The sequence below is a fragment of the Cuculus canorus genome, chromosome 3 (genome assembly GCF_017976375.1).
Source record: "Cuculus canorus isolate bCucCan1 chromosome 3, bCucCan1.pri, whole genome shotgun sequence".
Lineage (NCBI taxonomy): Eukaryota > Metazoa > Chordata > Aves > Cuculiformes > Cuculidae > Cuculus > Cuculus canorus.
The window spans coordinates 27,632,061-27,638,060 of record NC_071403.1 but is presented as its reverse complement, the minus strand read 5'-3'; the positions used below and the strand labels follow the sequence as shown (position 1 = coordinate 27,638,060).

The 6,000-nt window shown below is 47.5% G+C and overlaps 1 protein-coding gene across 3 annotated transcripts in view; it reads left to right on the top strand.

The window, feature by feature from the left end:
* The first annotated feature begins 1,139 nt into the window (after positions 1-1,139).
* ASCC3 (activating signal cointegrator 1 complex subunit 3) overlaps positions 1,140-6,000 on the top strand; it is a 265,663-nt gene continuing 260,802 nt past the window's right edge. For 2 of the 3 annotated variants that reach the window (XM_054061493.1, XM_054061496.1), the window contains exons 1-2: positions 1,199-1,238; positions 5,385-5,435. The gene's annotated coding sequence lies outside the window, so the exon portion shown is untranslated. Of the gene's footprint in view, positions 1,239-5,384; positions 5,436-6,000 lie in introns of all 3 variants that reach the window. The other variant, XM_054061495.1, reaches the window with a different exon arrangement.

The window sequence follows — 6,000 nt, the reverse complement described above, 5'->3', positions numbered from 1 at the left end:
CCAGACACTCCAGGGTGTCCACTTTTTTTTTCCCCCTTGCAATATGGTTTTGTCCTAATACTATTTGACATTGCTCATTCTTTTCCCTCTCTCTCTGCACAGCTCAGTCTTTAGCATCATTTTACTGCTGTGCTTTTGGCTTAGGAACGCCACTGCTCAAGAACTTACCAGGCTGAGTAAGCAAGCGTGGAAGAGCACAGAAAGCACACACTACTGTACAGATGTGATTCAGGAAGCAGTAAAAATGCAGTGATGGACAAGCCAGGAAAGCATACGGAGGGCTGAAAGCCAGGGAAATGCAGTCCAGGAAAGACCAAGGTCCTAACACAGGGGCAGAGATGCCACCAGAAGCTGTCTCTGATATGGGAAGTAGTTACTATGACAAAATTGGAATTATTTTGATTTAAGCTAAAGTAGTTACGTTTCACGCAAGTAATTGTATTTTTTTTAAGTAAGACCAAATGCCCCTCTGATCACATTTTCTTTCAAGAAGTGTTTTTCCAGATGCTGTTCACTTTTTGAAGATGATAAAACCTTGTGTAAAGTGTGATCTGTGCTGAACAGATGTGTTTTCTTGTCATCAGCTCTGTTTGCAGCCTTTCCCTATCTCGAATGCAAGGTTAGACAGAGCTGGAGCCAGCACCAAATCCACGAGTTTTAACTGCTGTGAAGTTAATAATAACATTAAAATTAGACCTTAAAAATTATAAAAGAATATGGATAAAATTTCTGTGAAAGTTTATACATATACATATGCATGGCAAACACATTCTGTCCCAGCCCTTGTCTCGCTGCACGCGACGGATGTAGATCACTCCCTCATGTTGCCCAACTCTGACAAAGGACGCTCGTTTTCTAAAACTCCAAAACGAGTCTTAAGAGAATTGATTTGCCGGTATTTTCGGTATGACCGGAGTCTTTGACCACGCAGGGCGAGCTCAGCGGCCGCGCTACCTCGGCGGGACGCGTTTAGCCGCCCCGAGCAGACACGGGGGAGGAGCCGGGGCTGCGGCTGGCGCTGGAGGCTGGAGCGGGGACGGGAGTCCGGGACAAGAGCCGGGGACGGGAGCCCGGGACGGGAGCTGAGCGCAGCAGCCAGGGCAGCGATAACGGTCCACAAGACCCCGCCCAGGCGTTCGCGGAGCGCCGGGAACGGCCTCGCTCCGCCCGCTCTCTTTACGGCAGTGTCGCGCCGAGCCGGCTCTTTGCGGCAGCGGAACCGGCAGGCCGGAAGGCAGGTGCGCGCTGGGGCCGGCACGGGGTCGGGGGTTGCAGGGGCTCCCTCGCGTTCCGAGCCCGGGGATTTCGCGGCAGCGCGGCCGCAGCCGGCCTGGCCTCCTCGCGGGCAGGCGGGCGGGGAGCCCTGGGGCAGCGGGGCCTGGGGTCGAGCGGCTGCTCCAGCCCCGGGGCGCGGGCGGCGGGCGGGACCGGGGCGCTAATAAACGCCGGGTCCTGTTCTCGCTCTGTGTCTGGTTTTGGCCGCCGTGTGTGTTTATTGAAACAGGAATAACGGGGGTGTTGTAAGGTGGGAGGGGGGGCATACGTGTTGAACGGGCCTGGATAGTTTCAGTACTTAGTCCTGGCGTTGATAAATGTACAGGACGAAGAACGCAGAAAGAAAAACCGGCATGCGATCATGTAGAGCGTTCTTCCCTTTTGAGCATTAGTTGTTTCGTTTTCATTGGTAGTGATAAAGTGACAGCTTCGGTTGTAAAACTTATGGTGATCTCTAGTGTCCTCAGGCTTACCTTTCAGGTGCTTCGGGAGCAAGGGTTGTGTTGGAATTCAACTATGCAACACTGGACCTTATGGTCACCAATACAAGCAAACTGATCAGTGACGTTAGGATCGGAGGCAGTCTGGGCTGCAGTGATCACGCACTGGTGGAGTTCAAGGTCCAGAGGGATGTGGGACAGGTGAGGAGCATAGTCAGGACACTGAATTTCAGGAAAGCAGACTTCCAGCTCTTCAAGGAATTACTTGGTAGGACGCCCTGGGGCATGGTCCTCCAAGACAAGGGAGCGGAACAGCCAGAAAATGTTTAAGGAAGCTTTCCATAAAGTGCAAGAGCACTCAGGCCCCTCATATAGAAAATCAGGCAGGAAAGGGAAGAGACCGCATGGCTGAGTTGAGACCTGCTGGTGAAACTAAAAAAGAAGAAGGAACTGCACAGGCAGTGCTGCAGGGACAGGGAACCTGGGACATGTATAGAGACACCGCCTGGTTGTGTAGGGATGAAGTCAGCAAGGGCAAGGCTCAGCTGGAGCTGAACCTGGCAAGGGACTTAAAGACTAACAAGAAAGGCTTCTACAGGTACGTCAGTCAAAAGAGGAAGATCAATGAGAATATACCCCCACTGATGGTTGAAAATGGTGGTCATGTATCAACAGATGAGGAGAAGGCTGAGGTAATTTTTTGCCTCAGTCTTCACCAATAACTGCTGTCCTGTCCCTTCCTGGGTCATGGGACAGCAAGATGGTGACCGGGGGGTAAACCCCCTCACACTGTAGAGGAGGATCAGGTTCACGAACACCTGAGGAACCTGAACATATGTAAATCTATGGGACCTGATGAAATGCGTCCCGAAGTCCTGAGGGAGTTGACAGATGTGGTTGCCAAACCACTCTCCATGATATTTGAAAAGTCATGGCAGCCAGGAGAAGTCCCTCATGATTGGAAGAAGGGTAACGTCGTACCCATTTTTGCAAAGGGTAGAAAAGACGTTCCTGAGAGCTACCGACCTCAGTTCTGGGATCCTCAACATAATAAGGATATGGAACTGTTTGAATGGGTCCAAAGGAGGGCTGCAAGGATGATCAGAGGGCTGGAGCACAGGCTAAGAGATTTGGGGTTGTTCAGGCTGGAGAAGAGAAGGCTCAGAGGAGATGTTATAGCGACCTTCCAGTACCTGAAAGGGGCCTACAGGAAAGCTGGAGAGGGGCTATTCATAAAGGCTTGTGGGGGACAGGACAAGAGGGAACGGTTATAAACTGCAGAGGGGCAGATTTAGACTTGATATAAGGAAGAATTTCTTCAGCATGAGTGGTGAGACACTGGAACAGGTTGCCCAGGAAAGTTGTGGATGCCCCATTCCTGGAGGTGTTCAAGGCCAGGTTGGATGGGGCCTTGGGCAGCCTGATCTAGTGGGATGTCTCTGTCCATGGCAGGGGTGTTGGAACTAGATGATCTTTAAGGTCCCTTCCGAGACTAACTTTTCTCTGGTTCTATGTGGTGAGCAATTTCCTTTCCTTTGATAGTATTGGTTTTGGTTTGTTTGGTTTTTTTTTTTTAATTTTATTTTTCCTTTTCTTGTTGTGTAGAACTGTCTATATCTCAACCCACAAGTTTTCTTACTTTTGTTCTTCCTATTTTCTCTCTTGTCCTGCTAAGGTGGGGGTTTAGCGAGAGGCTGTGTGGCTGCTTGTCTGCTGGACGAGTCAACTTATGACACTACTTTATGCAGACACCTAAAAACACTGTTGAAGGAAGAAGGGGTAGCACTTTCTGGTTCTATGGTCACTATGCTCACTGAATTTACTAGTGATGTTAAATATTCCTATGCCTTCTGTTCATTGAGGTTATTCTAGTTACTTGGTATGGAATATTCTGCTTGAAGATGTATGAAAATTTGTGTAGTTTGCTGAAAATCCATTTGGCTAAGGAGAAACCAGGAAAGACTTAACTAGGCCACAGTGACTATGGTGGACTGTTTAGGCTTTTACCAGTTTGTCCTTGCTGAAAGGGCAGGTGGTGTTTTATTTGTATTACTAGAGTGTGTTTGCTGGCCTCTAGCTGAACACATCTCTGAGATGCAAATTAAAACTTTTATTCTGGCTTGTTAAATCTTGTTGGTGCAAGAGAAGTATATCTTTAACAGGAAAGTGGAGAATTTTTTGACTACATGATATTTTAGGCAGATGAAAGTTGCTAACTCTCCCTTTCTGTTGTATGCTGAGTTAAGCATCACAGTTTAGGAATGCGGATTATACATCTTCCTAGATTTTCCCATCATTTGTTCTATGGCATGTATTTACTCTGAGCCGTGCTTAACTCTTGCTTGCCTAAAGGCATGTTAGGAGCTTGACCTGAAAAATAAACTGAACCTGGTATTGCTGGCCTGAATTGTAATCATAGCTTCTCATACAGTAAGAATAGAATGATGTAAGTAAGAATACATGGAATGATGGGTTAGTGATTGAAGCATTTATTGGGTAATTTGTGGAATGAATTTCAGTTTTCCAGTTGTAAATGAGATTGAGGAAGTTGTGAGAATAACTAGATGAGTTTGTACAGCAAGTGAACTTGCATGGGTTCAAATATTTCTTAAAATATAGACAGAAACATTTACATCTGTATCAACCATTCCTTTCTTTGAAACTGGTGAAAACTGCTGAACTGAGTTGCTTAGTGAGTCTGTATTTGGAAACTCGATTCTGATTAATTTATTCAAGAAATGTGAAAGCATTATCCCTATTTACTGCTCTAAAGGGGAACAATTTGTCCTCTCCTTGAAAGATTAAGGAAGAGTAAACTGGGTCTCTGAAATTTTTTCTCTTCCATTTCTGTCAATAAATGTATTATTTGTTGTGAGTTGACTCTGAGTAGCAGCCAAGCACCACCTGGCTTCTCACTCCCTTCTGCTGCAAGACACAGAGAGAATAGGAGATATGCAACAGTTGCTTGGGAAGACAAACGTGATAATCTTGGATGTGTGTCCCCTTGCTTCTCTTTCCCTTGAGTTTTTATTACGGAGCACGAAATCATATGTTATAGAGCTGAGTTGCCTCTGAAGCATGAGTGAAGAAAGATGTCACACTAATGATAAAATGATATAACCGAGCATTTTTGTTTATAGGCAGTCTTTACAAATTGAAAAGTGAAGAAATTTTTCTTAATCTCTAATCTTAACCTCCCCTGCTGCAGCTTGAGGCCATTCCCTCTTGTCCTATGGCCTGTTGCTTGGGAGAAGAGACCAACGCCCACCTCTACAACCTCCTTTCAGGTAGTTGTAGATGGTCATAAGGTCTCCCCTTAGCCTCCTTTTCTTTAGGCTAAACAACCCCATTTCCCTCAGCCACTCTTCATAAGACTTGTTTTCCAGCACCTTCTCACCAGCTTTGTTGCTTTTCTCTGGGCACACTCCAGGACCTCAATGTCTTTCTTTTAGTGAGGGGTCCAAAACTGGACACAGTATTCAGGGTGCAGCCTCACCTTGTGCTGAGTAGAGGGGCACTCTACTGCAGGTTATTGTCCCCTATGACAATAACCTGTCTTTTCTTCTTAACAGAAGCTGTTTTGATGGACAACTTAGGGTGTCTTAACCTAGGGAATATTGCTAGGCTGTGAGACCCATCGTCCTCATTGAGGTTTGTTTCTACTTGCAGAGCTTCATATCTATTGTGCAAAGGAACCTGGAAGGCTGAAGTTGACACAGGGTAGGTGCCTGCTATACTGGGCATGAACCTGCTGCCATTCCTCTCTGTCTCCTACATTTCTCTCTTCCGCTGAATGGGGAGAGGATGGAGAATCCTCCATCATGTGAAGCATGCCTGGCTGTTGGGTCTGGGACAGTGAGCATAAGATGTTGCTCCAGTGGTCAATTTCCCTCTCACACTCTCTGGTGTTCCTCAGCCTGCTCACCTTCTCCCTGAGTTCTGTCGCCAAACGGAAGATTTCCTTCACCCAAGCACAATTCTGTCAACTGAATTCCCCACTGGTGTCCCATACCAGTGCAAGAAGGGGGAACACCCTGCAGCCTGGTTTCTGGGTGGCAGCGTGCACCCACTGGGGCTCTCTGTCTGGGAGGCTGCATCAGTTACAGCTGGTGCAGAGCCTGGAGCAGCCTTAATTTTCTGCCAAGCGAATGCTATGGCTTTCTGGTCCTTCTGGCCGAGCTCCAGTGCCCTCCTCGCTCACCCTTCCTGTGCAAACTGCTGCACCCTGCTTTTCTGACGCGCCCCCCCTCCTGTTTGTAGCACTCCTGTTGCTGTGCTTCCTAGG